This window comes from Excalfactoria chinensis, chromosome 11 (assembly GCF_039878825.1).
Source record: "Excalfactoria chinensis isolate bCotChi1 chromosome 11, bCotChi1.hap2, whole genome shotgun sequence".
Taxonomy (NCBI): domain Eukaryota; kingdom Metazoa; phylum Chordata; class Aves; order Galliformes; family Phasianidae; genus Excalfactoria; species Excalfactoria chinensis.
Genome location: NC_092835.1, coordinates 8,777,036 through 8,792,909, shown reverse-complemented (window position 1 = coordinate 8,792,909; position 15,874 = coordinate 8,777,036). Strand labels below are relative to the sequence as shown.

Sequence of the window (15,874 nt, the reverse complement as noted above, 5' to 3'; positions counted from 1 at the left end):
GAAGATGCATTTCTGGTTGTCTTCTGGATGGTTGAATTGCCCAGGGAGCTCTCAACTAAAATAAGCCATTTAAGCATTTCCTACCCACTTCAACAAGGAGAACAAGTTTCTCCCTCACTTCTCGAGAGAAACTGAGAAACCAGTAATTTCCAAAATTACAGCCAAGGCTGGTTTTGAACATATTCTCCTATTCCCAAAAAAAAACTATAGCTTAGAAATAAGTTCCTTTGCTGATGCATCTGACAAAGCAAAGCAACATCTTCCAAAACACCAGGCTTCCCAACACAACTGACTTTGGAGGCATTGACTCCTCCTTTTTACTGAAGAAGCAGAACAGAAGTAGGCAAGTACTGTCATTGCTGTGTAAGACTATTGTCCGCTCATAAGTCATGCTATGTAACAATCAATGGGTGTTTGAATCTCAAAAAATATATAATTCCACTTGTATTCAATTCAGGTTTATGTAGCCTTGCAAGTTCTCTATTTTATCCCAAAATGGTTTCAAACCACGTTTTTGTTTCTGGCATATCAAAGTCTCTTACCCCTGCTCAAACATCCATAAAGAAACAGGACAGATGAGAAACGACACGACATTGCCCTGGCAAACTAGAAAGCCTGGTTTTCAGTGGTCTAAAACTTCTCAACACTTGCATCTTCATTTTGATAAACAACTACCTTTTGCATGTTTTACACATGTCAAATAGCACTTGATGTGAAGCAGACAGGTCTGCCAGCTTCGAAAGATCTCTGTTCTTAACATGGATACAAATTCTTTGAGCGCAATCAAAATCTGCAGAGATACTCAGCCTTACAAATCCAAGTTTATGGAACAAATTTAATGCAAATTCAAGTATATATACACATTTCAGTTCTACCTTCATTGACTGATTAGTAATTAAGGCATACAGTTGGTCCCAGGGATGCAGGAGAAAAATCCTTCAATCCTCAAAGGACTCCATCGAATCTGAGCCTAAGGTTATTAATCACATTGCCACTAATTGTATATAAAGCATCTTTACTCCCTCTATTTTTTTTCTTTAAGTATTATGGGATTTTAAATATGTCACCATATTCTGGATATCTTGATTAAATCTCCTTTAATATACTGCCTCAATAATTTGTAATTTATTTAACACCACTACATATCTCACAGAAATGAAGAACTCTTAATAATCACTAAGATTAAGCAGAATTTTTAGCCTGACTAGATTAACAACACAAGTTGATAAGGAGGACTTCTTTTAATTTTTTTTATTTTATTTATTTTTATTTTTATTTTTTATAACTGCCTTCTTGTAATTGAAGTTTCAACCAGGGTCCCATTAGGCCAATCCTACTCCCCCACGTGAATCAGACAGACCCTCAAGTCTTCACATTTTCAGAGTTAAGCATCACTGTCAACAAGCATACAGGAAGATTTTGACTAAATCAAGCAAGAACTCACTGAGATTAAAAGCCTAAAGAGCTTTGCTTCTCACTGACATTTAACACATTTTCTACATCATTCTCCCAGTTCATCAAGAACACACACTATCACAAATCTTATAGGAAAAATATAGAAATTAGCACCTACAGTCACTGTATTTGAGATAGGTAGCCAAAATGCATCCAGGCTCACTACAAATGTTTTCATTCAGTAGTCCCTAAAGATAAGTGCATAAACATCAGTACAGTGAAAGTCATGGAGGACAAAGAATCTGTGCTAAGCAAAACAGCCAGACACGGGGTAAAAGGAGAAAAAGTGCTATGCAGAGCCCCTGGCTGGACGATTAAATTGCTTGGGAGAAGCATTATGGGATCCACACTACTTAAGCATTTGGGCAGTCAAACTAGGATTAATCACGAGGTGTCACTACTTACATGTTCTGAAAAAGAGCATCTTAAGATCCCTCTTCCCAATTCTTTTTTCTCTCCACAAACCCAGAAGACTTGCCCATAAAGTAAAGCACAGGCAAAATGTTAAGATCCACTGAGATGTTAAACAATCAAAGCCTCAGTCTCACAAGAGTCAGGGTCACTCTTCACTACCATCAACTGTATTAACTGTATTTAACTGCATTAAAGACTCTTGTTCAGTCGATATGTATAGTCAATACCAGACAGTTTATTTCTCCAGGTGGATACCTTGGTGCAAACAATAACTGAAAAAGGGTTGCCACTACCTTAAATACACACACACACACACACACACACACACACACACATATATAGTAATAGGACATAAACCTTTTAACAAACATATCTCAGAACAAACATTCATTTGGATCAATGACAGTTCTTCAACAAGTATTAGAATAAGAGGGCACTGTACCTCTTACATTATTCTATACCATAAATCCGTGAGGTCTCATGATATTTACCATAAAACAGAAACATTGGTGTATACACCATTTCTGTGGGTTTTTTGTTGTTGTTGTTTTCCCCAAAGGACTGAATAACTAACAGTATTACAGCAGAGACAGTCAAGACAGAGAAAAAGTAAATCAAAGCACACAGTCACATATCTCTGCATTCAAAGTTGGCTTCCTGCTTATAGAAAGGTTTTCCCTTTCATTCTCTTCTGAGGCATTCAGTATAGCTAACAGCCAAAGGCAAGACTTCATTCTCAGTAGAAGCACAATCCTGATGTTCTATAGAAAGTCTTCTGTAGCTTGTCCCAGTATATTTCTGATGCATCTCAGTGCCTGTCAATAGCCTTAAAAATTGAGGATGTTTAATTACAGATGTGATCTTGTGACAGAAAGGTCCAAGCTACCTGAACTGACTACAGAGACAGTTCAAACCATAAGACATGCAGAGAATAAAAGCCTGAAGAAAGGAGGATGGCCGGGTGGGATGGGGTGAATGTTCCGAGTCACGTTGTTTGTCTTCCCAGATAACCATCGTACATGACAAGACCTTCCTCTCCAAGAAATAGCTAAACATCTGCCTGCTCATGGGACACAGTGCATGAATTCTGTGTTTTGTTTTGATTGTACAATAGCTTTGCTTTACATATTAAACTGTCTTTATCTCCATCCATTACGTTTTTTCAGTTTTCTCAATTTAACCCTTCCAGTTTTCTCTCCATTGTACAGAGTGAGCGAGTGGCTGCACAGGGCTCAGATGTTCAATGTGGCTGAGTCACAACAAAATACCAGAGAAATTTTGCAAATGGCGCGAGGCCACTTCAACAATGAACTTACTTATACAAGTCACTCAGATATGAAGGGACATAATACACTAAGAAAATAGGCAAATTAAGTACCCAAGTTATTGCTCTCTCCCATTCAAGCAAATCACTTGAAGCGTAATTAATCCTTTGCATGACACTAAATGGATGCACTGGAAGTCAAAGCCGAGTACTCAGCTCTGTTTTGACCACTGATCTTTTACAGTACAATATAACAATATAACTCCAGTTTTCAGAGGTGAAAAAGAAATTCTCATTCCCATTCCCATGTACCCCAGCCATCCTGGACACAACTCTCAAAATGCATTACAAATCTCCTACTGCAATCTTTTGATGAGTTGCCATTCGACTTTATAAAACAAAAGGCTTATCTGAAATAAGAACAGGAAATTGCTGCTGACAAATTACTGTAGGGCTTCTCCAAAAGTACTGCCTCCTTTTTTAACACACTTATCCATGAAAGCCAAGGCAGATGACGGCAGTATGGCAGTAGAGGTTGAACCTTCCCTCTAATATTCCATTATATTTTGTTTCCGTGTGACAGATGGCAGCAAAGGGGCAGTCTGAAAAATTGGCATCTGACATGGAAATGAATATGAAACAAAGATTTGTAACTGAATTCCTCCGTGCAAAAAAAGTTGCACCCACTGACACTTCAAAACACTTGCTTAACATTTATGGAGTCTAAGGAGTGGATGCTGGCACATTATTGGACTGTGTCAGCAAGTTTCCTACCAACAACACTATCATAGCAGCTGTGAATCAGTGGGTCACTGGTGCAGATTGTTACAAATGCAACACAGAGTCTCTTGTTTATCAGTGGCAAAAATGCACCATTTAATGGTGGTGACCATGCTTAAAAATAGTGTTCTGTAGCTGGGAATTTGCTCTACCAAATAGTGCTATTGAAACAAAAGGGATTCATTACTTCTGGAGCTACCTATATATTTTACATATTGATATAGAGCTCACCACATCGTAAGACAGCCCCTGTCTTAAAAAGCTGTCCTGTATTTTCTATTCTCCATTCCTTTACCTGGCTGCTATACTAACAGTGTTTCCCCTCATATAGATTCAACTTAAATACCCATATTCAAGGAGGAGGCTTTTCCTTTAAAAACTGGAAATGTTAGTCTGCACCTCAAGCAGTTGTGGCAGCAAGCTGAAAAACAAACAAACAAAACAAGCAAAAAAATAAAAAAATAAAAAAATAGAAAATAAAAGGTGATTCTGAAAGATGTGGCAGCTGTCTAAGAGGGAAAAAGTTTTCCAGTAATAGAGGCTATGCTGCTGAAAAAATATCATCTCTGAAACCATTGATCATTAACAAAACACCATAGAGAACAGGATCTTTTTAACCAGCAGCACTAGAATAACTTGAGAGAGAGACTAAAGACAGTGAACAGAGTTTTCCTCATAATTACTGAAAAATGAAACTAATTTCTTTTCACCCTGGATGGCTTTCACCTCTTGCCAGCAGCATTAACATAGAATATGGATGTTAATAATGAGGACAGTAGGAACTGGAAGTGTTTTAAGATAAAGACTGACTTTTTAATGTTGTTCATGTGTAGTGTAGCATGCCATATAATTAATACAACTCTTTTTTACCCATTCAAATATATTTAGGGCACCACTCAGTTCTTTTGTGTTCTCTCTTATCTTAGATCATTAAGTACTTTGGACAAAATGTTAGCAATGCCCTTTTCATTCATTTCCTAAGGTTTTCTACTTTCCAAGTATAATATAGGCAGACTCTTAGGATGCTTTGTGCAATCAACATCCTACCTCATAACAAAAGGACTGGTTGAGACTAATAACAGACATAGTCAATCTTCCCTAACTTTCTCTACGCACTGCCTACATTGCAACTCTAAGTGAGAGTGGCACAAACAAGCCCATTTGTTCCAACTTTAAGAAAACTAGCCAAGGATACACACATCAGAGCTAGAACTGAACAGGGCATAGGTATAGAAGGTATAAAGTCAGTGAGAAATCCGGGAATGCTCTTGATTTGCTTATGCTAAAATCCATACGCCTTGTTCAGAAGGACTTGTTAACTGCAAAAGTTACTCAGATGTTATTAAGAATTACCTGTTTCTGTTGTAACTGTTCTTCCAGCACACACGCTTTCAGGCTCATGCAAAGACTGGCAGTTCCACTAAATCTTTCTACCATCTTTTGAAATTCAGCTGGTTTACTCAGAGTAAGCCTTCCCCCTCCTAAGTTTTCTTGTGGAAGGGAAGGAGGGAAAAGAAAGAGACAGGCAGACTACCAGTATATCAGCTTTCCTTATTTCTCCTCAATTACTTCCAGTTCAGACTTTAACAAAACCTACAGTCTCATAGTACTGCTGTCCAGAAAAAAAACACACATACACACTCTCTTCAGTTAGATTCCATAGGCAAATTAAGATTAATAACCAGTGAGTCTTCTCTCTGGCCCTGAGTTATTACCTTTGCTCCAGCTCCCAGAACAGTCAGGGAAGTCTGCATAACAACTGAATCAATAATTTAACCTTTTGTTTCTTCTTTCTAATCTAAGAGTATATGTGGTTGGGCAGATTTAAATAAATAAGCAAGTGGGTGCTTACATGGGGTAAAACCAATTGGTTTCTGCTTTGCAACGATTCATGACTACAAACACACATACAGAGCCATATGCGCAACACTGACAGTGCCTGTGGCATGGAGAAACACTCACAAGCTCTGCTCCTAAAAAACATTTTCTCTTTGTCTGTTGCTTCCTGTAAGAATTACAGAATGATGATTAGCCATTTCTGGCATTGTGGTTTAATACCCACAGAAATACCTTAATGTCCTTGGTAAAGTTAAAATAGCCACATCTACAAGTTAGTGATTTTTATCTATTAAACTTCAAAAGGCTCTTGATGCAGTAGAGACTGAATTCTATACACTTAAGGAACACTGAAAAGAAACTGTGGAAGCATATAAGCATGAAATCCTCACAATTGCAGAAGAACCCTCTCCAAGCTGTTAAGAACTGGGAAAACCTCCCCTTTGTATGCTATAATATGAAAGACAACTTGTGAATACAGTCTCAGGACAGAGAAGAAAGCCTCCTGAAGATTTCTGGTCAGCCACAATTTCTCCTACTCCCCTGCCAGGTCTAGGATGAAGAACGGAGCAAAGGGTGAGAAATGAGGGGAGAGAGCACAAACTGCTCTCCAGAGAGTAGTCAGCTTTATATGACTGACAGCAATTCTTTACAGGTATGGCAGAGACCACAGAGCAATTTTGGAGATGTCCTTCACAAAGTATCATAAGTGACCATAATTTCCAAATACTTGCAAGCATGGTACACTTTCTGAAACAACATACACAGCTAGTTCATAATTGAGCAAAGCCCAGCAAGACTCTGTCAGCAGTGGGTCAGTATCTTGGGTAGATTGGGCTTAAGGGCAGGTACCGTGGCACAGCTGGAGCTTTGTGACGGGCTGTAGGAGACATTTATTTCTTCTGACACTGTAACTTACTGTGTCAGTCTCAATGTTATCTGGGTCACCACTACAAGTTTATGTGGCATCAACAGCAGCTCTGCTGGCAGGCTTCCCTTCAGTACCTCCCACAACATAACATAGCATTCAGTCCTGATCATTGGAAAACTTAGGATACAAACATAACACAGACAAAACTTCAGCCCAGATTCCAGAAGAGACAAGAATTCTAAGTGAACAGTGGTGTAATTAAACTGCATTCTGGCTGTCAGACATCCAGCAGAGTGGATTTTGCTGCAGCTGCTATTCCATCTTTGACAATGAACTTAGTATATATACTTGTTCTTTCCCTTCTCCCTTGATTTACCATATAAGAAGCAGCAAACAAACATATATCTTAACCTTCCCCCTCCCTGCAGCCCCACACAGGTTGTGTGGGTGCTGCTGTCTGTAAATCTGCAGCAGAGCCACAAGGCCTGGAGTGCCAGAGGGATGCGGTGCTCCTGTGCCGTTTCCATGGCACTGCCAAGGCCTCCGGGCTGAAGCACTGCTGTCTGCCTTCTCCCGCCCAGCTTGCAGAGAGAGAATAAACGTGCTTTCTCAGGGCTACATGGTTATTGTCTTTTTCCTTCAGAGCTCTCTCAACACATCATTTGCATTGTGTTTGCTTTTCCTCCACATTTTGACTGTCATTAATTAGGCTAGCACTTTGTGGAACCAATAACATGTAGGGCTTACCCAATAGAGCAGGAACAGAGCAGAAGGGGGTCCCTGTGTCTGACAGTGCCATGCTAGCACAGTGCATATACCACCATGATACTAGAAGAAGCTCGAGTCTCTCATCTTTTTCCTCTTTTTTTTTTTTCCTTCCTCCATAGGAAAGCACAAGACTTAGGTGCACATAATTAAAAAAGAAAAAAAATTAATTAACACAAACCATCTGAAAATTAGGCTCCAGATTTTTGGAGTTTTATTGTTTTTGTTTTTCATTTAATAAATTTCTGGGTATGCTTCCATGTGTTTTTTTGTTTGTTTGTTTTTGTCTTTTTTTCTTTTTAAAGAGAAATATTGCAAGACTTAACGAACAGACCAAGAGCTACTAATCAGGTCATTACAAGTGAGCCTGTGAAAGCACATCACCAAACCTTCACCCAATGACCTTCACCCTCCCTGCTTTCCGCAAAGAAAAAAAAATTAATTAAAAAAAAACATATATATATATATATATATCCTTTCAAGCAAAAGACAGCCAACACTTGGGAAAGGAAATAAACACATACTTGCAAGAGCAACCTCCTGCCTTGCTCTCTGAGATGACATTAGGATAGGAATAGTCTCTGTATCCAGATCAATTCAGAGTCAGAGTGAAGGAAATTTATCTGCAAGGAAAATTAGCTGCTCTTTCATCTGAACCTTTCTTCTTTTCAAGATTTTACCTTAGAAGGAGAGAAGGGGAAAAAACAAAACAAAAAAACACCAGAACCTTTGTCATTTCTTTGTCTTTCTTATGACAAGCTGTCACTTCTAGACACAAGAAAAGTACTGCCATGTTGCTGAAAAGAAGAAATGGGGCACAACTTCTTCTTTTCTTTGATATGAAGAAAGATTAAAGTAATAAAGAACTAGGAAGAGTGGAGGAAAAAAGGATTTTTCAAATAAGCAGAGTCAATATTATTTTAGTATGACATTTCATGAAGCAACAGTGGCATCCAGTGGTATATTTCCATAAGCAAGTTTTGTACCCAACTTTCACTCACTTTTCACTTATATGCAAACATTTCTGTGAAAGATTTTAAGGAACCCTTCCTATACTCTTCCTCTCCCCTCAGCACATGCTACCGGTAGTGCTACCATCCAGTAGCATACCAGTAAAGGAGACCAAGACACACAAGTTCAAATTCTCAGCTTGTTCAGAGGCCGCACATCTTCCTTGCACAGTCAGAAATTTAAACTGTTAGAGGGAAGCCTGTGTTATTTACATAAATGTTGATAAAGATGCATTGCGAATTCAGGAAATACAAAGGACATTTTTCTCCTTGTGTCCACAAGAGTGCAGCAAGTATTACACTGTATTGCTCCCCTTTTCAATCCCACACCACATTACATTTCTCTCCAGAGTAATACATAACAACTTTGCTCACTCAGTGACATGAGACATCAAATTGAAAATAATATTGAATAGATACTCTGGGCAACTAAAATCGTAAGAGTACACTATTGAAGTCCTTTAAGTGAATTTATTATTTTCAGACCTAGGTCACATTTACAGTAAAAACGCACCTTGTGCCAGCACAAATTCAGTATCATCACCAGATTATGACTCAATAAGAAGCTCAGTGTCTTTATATAGAGTGCTGAGAACCAAAACTCATCAGTTCTGTTCTCAGGTCAACCAAAACTACTAGCTTGAATTTTAGGTTAGGTCTGGAGAGCTCTTTAAAAATGATCTGGCTTCAGCTTCACTAAACCTTGTGTCATTCGTTTAGGTCATTAAGACAGATAAACTGGAGTAACTGTTCCTTTTTATCTATATACTCCCAAGGTAATCTTCTGAAAGCTATTGAGTGATATAACTGGTTTCCCTGAGGAAAAACAGAAGCCTTGTTTCTTTCACCTCAAGATAAAACATAAACCAGGCACCTCATGAAGCAACTGAAGCTTGGCCTACATCCATTCTTTGTATGACAGTAACTGAGAGTTTAACTGATTTTAATTGATGTGGTTCCACAAGTATGAGAATGCATATACAGCCTACTCCAAACACACACAGAGAAGTGTAATCATCACCACAATTGGCAAAGAGGTAGAATGGGGAAGAACAGTCCAACTGAACTAAATAGTGCAGTGTGGACCAGTAACCTCCTCACCTGAGTCCTCCTTCCACTCAAACTCATTTAGAATATCAAGAACTCTGATTAACAGAAGCTGCATTTCTACTACTACAGCAGAACAATTTGCTCTTTGGAATAAATAATGTTTTACTCATTAGGGGACTAAAACATCACAGTTTGTACATACCATCCTAACTGTGACTCTGCCAAACAAGCCCCGTGTGGCCTGACCAAGAACCACTTAATTTTTGCACTGTTCCAGTCGGCAATGGAAAGCTGAAATGCTAGGACTGCAGTTGTAGATATTTACTATCTGTTTTCCCTGCCATAACTGGCCAGTTCCCAAGAAGCATTATTTCTGAGCGAGCAGGCAAAAACTTGCAGATGGAGTTTGCCCCCAAAGCATGGAAAAGTCACTGCCAATAGCAATACACAACTCTTATATTATATTGTCCTAGAAAATTACACGCAAGCATTAAAAGAAAAGAAACAAATCCATGAGAATAAGACTATCCAAAGGCAATAGGACCTGTACTTAAGTGGAAAATTCCAGCGGACTGGGGGTGGGGTTATGCACTGGAGATGAGCCTGAGCTACAAAGTAGAATTGTGATTGTAACTTGTAACCAGTAACAAAGTAACACAAAAGAATCTCCAGCTGACATCGAACAATCAATACCATATGGCATAGCCACTACCTCCCAGACAACTGAACCGGACTAGGCAGTCAAACACAGTCCTGCCGATTTGGGACAGGTACGTGAAAGTATGTAAAGTAAAGGATGTTATTTGTGCAGTGATGATGATTTCTGAAAGAAATGATCCAGGTTGTCTAAGGTAGTTCAGCACATACCATATGAATTTACTTTTTTATGGAAGACTCAGGAATCAGGGAAGCTACTCAATAGAAACAAATTTCTTTGATATTTTAGGGGAAAAGATCAGCATTTATTAAGTACATAACCCATTCCCCACACTTACTGATTTGGACAATATGTACTGTGAGGTCCCAAGATATGGATCCAGGATGAGTGACATATCCAGCAGTGGTATACATATAAAGCACTGTCAGTATCCTTCCCTTCCTCCTTAAAAGAGCTGGAGGTTATCGTTCACAGATCTCTTGCTCCTGTTACTATCTTTCCACCAGATGTCACACTTCTCCTTCGTTTCTTGCCCACGCCTTTACCTGTTAACCTCAAACCCTATTGGATAACCTTATACATGGATCTATATGCTCCTTTGTGGAGCACTTCCACAGCGGTTCCTTAACAAAACATGAGTCTCTCTACTTGACTGAAAGTAAAAACGCTGCAGTAAAGCACCAGAACACGTTACTTTGCATAACTGATTTCCAGTCCTTATTTAAATAATAGTGCTCACGCTGTCATTACAAGAAAAAAAAAAAAAACAAACAACCTAACATTATTCTTAGAGGCTAAAAGTCCACATTGTTACACCTCAACTGGTTATTTAAGGAGAAAAGAATCCCTTTCCCAATGTCCTGTTCTTAAAGTATCATTCCTTTTTGCTTTTACTTTTAAAGTGTGCCATTAATTTACTCCAGAGGAAAATAATGTATTCACCTTGGCTAAACACACACAAAAGAAACATTCTTTTCAAACACAAATGCCAAAATCCCATATTAAATGATTTATGGTATGATTTAACACACGGAGGGGAAGAAAAAAAAAAAAAAAAAGTAATGTTTTCAATATCCCTGAAATAAGAGCTACTTTTGGTCCAACACTTATCTTTTGATATGAACTCTGGTTGATTTTACTTTGAGACCTGTTTCTGAACTGCTGTGTCAGGAGTAACTCATTCCCATTAGCCATCTCTAGAGCCTGCAGTCAGCCTCCTTCTGTTTTGATAAAATACAATCCAAATCTAATATTCTAGAAAAATAATCCATAGCAAGCTCATTTCAAATATGGTGCTACTTCAGCTTCAGAGTGTGCCATCATACTAGCTGTAATGGTTTAGTGTATAAAATTGTGCAATTTCTTTCCTGTCTCTTGACAATGACCTATTTTTAGACACACATCACACTGAGTGAGTATGTCACTTGATAGAATACCATCCTGAAGATTCAAGTCTGTCATAAATAAATATGTAAGACAAACTGGTACATACAAGTTGCCTCTGAGACCTGCTTTCAAGTCCATTCCAGAATGCATCGAATGAAAATCATTTCAAATGAATGTCTGCTGGTCTCTGCCATGTTTCTTCTCTAAGAATTGTGCATCGCAGAACAGCTGAGCATTTCCAAACAGACAGCTCTAAGAAGGTACAGCAGGAGGAAAAGAGAACGAAAACCTTCTGCAAACCAGGTGACAATCCTTTCCCTCCCCTTTCCCCACCCTGCCTCTCAAAAGGGAAGTCATCTACTGGGATTCATTTGCTGCCTCTTCTGTTAACTCTGCAGAAGGGAGAAATTTCCACCTTATTAAAACAAACAAACATAAAAAGAACATCAACAGCAAGACAACTGTTGGGGTTCTGGTGATGGATTTTTTGTTGTTGTTGTTGGCTTTTTTCTTTCTTCTTTTTATTTATTTTTTTTATTTCTTTTTTTAACTCCACCTAGCAAATATTGCCTAGCAACAATGGGAGAACCCTCCTAACAAAATGAATCATGCAGGTATTGGCTGTTTATTCCCATGAAGGGCTGTGTTTCCACCCTGTCAAATGACATCAAGGCCATGTTGCCAGAGGCACTGGGAGTTTTGACCTCTAAAAGGCAATTTTCTCACTGTCTGCTCAGAAATGTAACATTTTTCATATTGAAGGCTTTTATATCATATCTTGTAGGTTTTAGATCTACAAATAAAATAGTAAAAACCTCTCACACAATAAAGCCACAGCTACTGTTTTGCTATTAACACTGTAAATATGAAATATCACAAAGTTAGCACTCTATTAGCGTAACTATCAGGCGCAGGGGAAAAAAAGTGGGGGAAAAAAAAAAAAGGAAACGCAAAAAGACATTAAATTGCATGACAAAGTTTACTGTAGGTGAACAGAGGTCAGGATTTGGTTCACATGAGTTCTAAATTTGAGCAAATAAACATCCACTGAATCACCAGATATCCATGTAGGCAGGGAAGACAAAAGCCAATAGTAAGCAATAGCTCCATTAAGTAATCAAGGGAAGAATTACCATGAAGTGTTTTAAGCTATGATATGGACATGGCTTCTCAACAACAATGCTAACAGAAGAGACAAAAACTATTATTTACACAGAATGTAGCAAACATGCTGTAATTCTCTGTTAAAGGGACTCATGTGTGTTCTCCTCCCCTCCCCCAATTAATTCTCATTAAAAGCTCCTGTGTTTTAACTGGAGTAGCTCTGCTGTGAACGGTGAGCTCTGGTCCTCAAATTATTACTTTCCTAATAGCTGCACAGAGGATCAAGTATTCCTTTATTCAGCGAGTGACAACTCAATCTGTCTAGTAAACTGTTAACCACAGTCCTGTATATCTATACTGAACCAATGTTTTGTTTCTCAGGCTGAAAGCACATGAAAAACATGAGTCCTAGAACAGCACAAGTGTTATTCTCTGCAAACTCCACTGCTAAATACCATTAGGTCTTTGTTTGCTTGCTTTTGGCCATTTAAAACAATCAAATCTGTACCAGGATCAGCACTGGCAAGCTATATAAAGGCAGGAGGTTGTACCCCAAAACAGCATTTGCACAAAACTATTTTATTGTGACACTGTCAGCCTTTTTCACAAAATTATTCTATGCAGCCCACAGACCAAGGCATCAAGATACACTTTTGGTGCTTATGTCAGGCAGATTTTTGATAAAACAAGCCACTCAAGTAGATAGCCAAGAAATTCAGTTCAAGTACTAAAATGCACCTCCACAGCCAGAGAAAACCTTCATAGCAAGCATTTGTGAAATAAAACAGAAGCACTTCAGCAGCTGGGATTTGGAGTTTTCCATTTGTTTGTTTTTACCATTTGCTGTTCTCAGAAGAATAGAAAGTAATCTTGTATGATTCAGCAACCCTTTTTCCTCAAAAGTACTCAGAAAAGATCATGTTTTGCATTGGAACATCACATGCAGTTTAGCAAGCTTTCCCAGGTATCAGCACTTACTTGAGAAAAGCTTGCCATGCTTTGCAATGCAGTGTGAAACTGGAGCTTGGAGATATGTAAAGGCTAGATTTATCCAGTCACTGTACATAAAGAATCCAACTTGGACTACTGCCCTTACATTTAATTTGTCAGAAGCGATAAACTAGGGGTTTGAAGTTGATGGATCTTTAATGTCCCTTCCAACCCAAGCCTTTCTACAACTTGCTCCCCTTTTACCAAACTCAAAAACAAATAACTTACAATATGTAGATACATTTACACATATTTATGTATAAAGTTTAGGCCATTTCTATCAAGTTGCTTGAGTCACATTTCAAATAATTCAGGCATATCTTTGCTACAAATACATATTTAAATGCACTGCTGATGCTAGTCTTACATACATAGAGCTAAAAGACAAGATGCCTTAGACTCCTGTAAAGGCATTTACAATTAACACCAGAAAAAAAAATAGAACTGTCTACAAAATGAAGTCAAAATCTAACTCCTGTCACCTCAGGAGGCTTTACCACAGCATGCAGACACCATCCAAAGGCTACCAACTTGTGCCCTGTAACCCAGCACAGGGGCAGGAGGGCTGCAGCCAGCTCTCTCCCTGCAGGGCCTGCAACAGCCAGCACTACCACCCACGTGCCACACTTCTAGGAGGCCTGGGAAAGGCTTCCTCTTCTTTAAAGGCTAAAAGTGAGTGCCAACCCACCCTCCCACTGCCCAGCTGGCAGGGCCAACATCCTATATCCTATGGAGAACGAAGCAAGCAGACAACAAGCTCTACAGGTTGGCCAAAAAACTGCTGTAGCCATATAAATACAACACGAGGGGACTTTTGTAGCAAAGGGAGCCACGAGAGCCAAGCTTAGCAAAGTGCAACTCAGGACCTCAGCAGATTTATAAATAGTTTTTAATTAACCGAACCCTAAAATATACCCTGGTTGCTACAATACCCGTGAGAACACTGCAGCACAATCAGACTCCACATGGGCATTAATTAGAACTGCAACGCTTCCTACCTCTCCGAAGACCGCGCTCCCCAGGCAGCTCCGTGACGCCTCGTGCTCCGGCGTCGGGCTGCAGTCGCTACCAACTCGCAGCCCCGCACCTGCGCACACAAACAGCTTTTACCTCAAAGTCAGCAGCCCGCCCAAACCCCCCACACCTGCCTGCACTCACCTCTCTGTCAGATCGGCAGCCACACACGTTCTACGGTGTCAGGCTGCCACCCGCAGACCCTCCCAGCGCCCGCAGCCCCACAGGGAGCCCCACGGCGCGCCGAGCCCCGTGCCCTGGGCCTGCTGCCCCCGGGGCGCTGCTCCCCACGCGGCCCTCGCACCCCGCCGGGAGCAGCCGCCGGTTTCCGTGGCAACGGCTGTTGGCGGGAAGGCCGGAGCGGGCTGAGGAGGAAGCGGAGGGCTGAGGCGGCTCGCGGGAGAGAGGCTGAGGGCGTCTGCCACAGAGCCCAGAATGGCCGCGGCCCGGCCCGTGGCAGCCGGCCCAGCAGTTCCCATGAGGAGAAGGAGCCCATGGCTGTCCCGGGACCGGCTCTCTTGCACAGCTCTGATGAGATGAGAAACCCCAGCCCTTTGGCCGCCGTTGCCTGTCCCACACAAACTCTGGCTCCTGCACTACAGATGGAGCCACAACGTTTGTCCTGCATTATTCATGCTCTCAGCGCTGGAAATGAAAATCTAAGTATATATATATATATATATCTACTCATTTAAAGCTATTTTTCAGATCGCTTCAAAATTCAAATTAATTAAGATTAATTAAAAATTAAATAAAAAATAAAAAGCTCTGAAAGTGATTTTTTATTTCACTTACATCTTTAATGTAGCAGCAACTCCAGTGGGGCCACTGTTTTTAGTTTCATGTGGCACAACAAGAGAAACAGGGACTTGCCATCCTAAATGTGGCAGTGCTGAGGAGAAGGACTGCACCAGCAATGGCCTTCGCTTGAAGAAACAAAGGGCAAAATACATCCGACAAACCAAAGTGGGGATGAGGGAGGAATGCTGCTGCCATGGTGCCATGTGAGAGTGGCCTCTGGTCCTTTTCCTTCCACAAAACCAAGCAGGTTTCTTAACAGCTCTACAAATGCAGAGTGAAGGGGAAGAGGATCCCCATCTCTGCCGACCCTCAGCATGCAGCAGCCATCACCTGGCTTTATCGCTCCTGAGATGTGTGGAAGAACCTTTAATCTCTTGGAAGAACTGCCCTTTTCACAGTGGAAACACCCTGCCATACTGGGAATATGAATGCAAGATGCTTTTGAAAAGCAAGTAAATATGTGGCCCACAGGGAAA

The 15,874-nt window shown here is 40.2% G+C and overlaps 1 protein-coding gene and 1 long non-coding RNA gene across 3 annotated transcripts in view; one reads left to right on the top strand and one right to left on the bottom strand.

The window, feature by feature from the left end:
• Window positions 1-14,637, bottom strand: part of LOC140257118 (uncharacterized) — a 143,840-nt gene extending 129,203 nt beyond the window's left edge. For both annotated transcript variants that reach the window (XR_011904963.1, XR_011904962.1), the window contains exon 1: window positions 14,582-14,637. This is a non-coding gene — a long non-coding RNA (uncharacterized lncRNA). The remainder of the gene's footprint in view (window positions 1-14,581) is intronic.
• The window catches only part of KCTD15 (potassium channel tetramerization domain containing 15), a 195,033-nt gene that overhangs the window by 129,062 nt on the left and 50,097 nt on the right, over window positions 1-15,874 (top strand). The window lies entirely within an intron of this gene.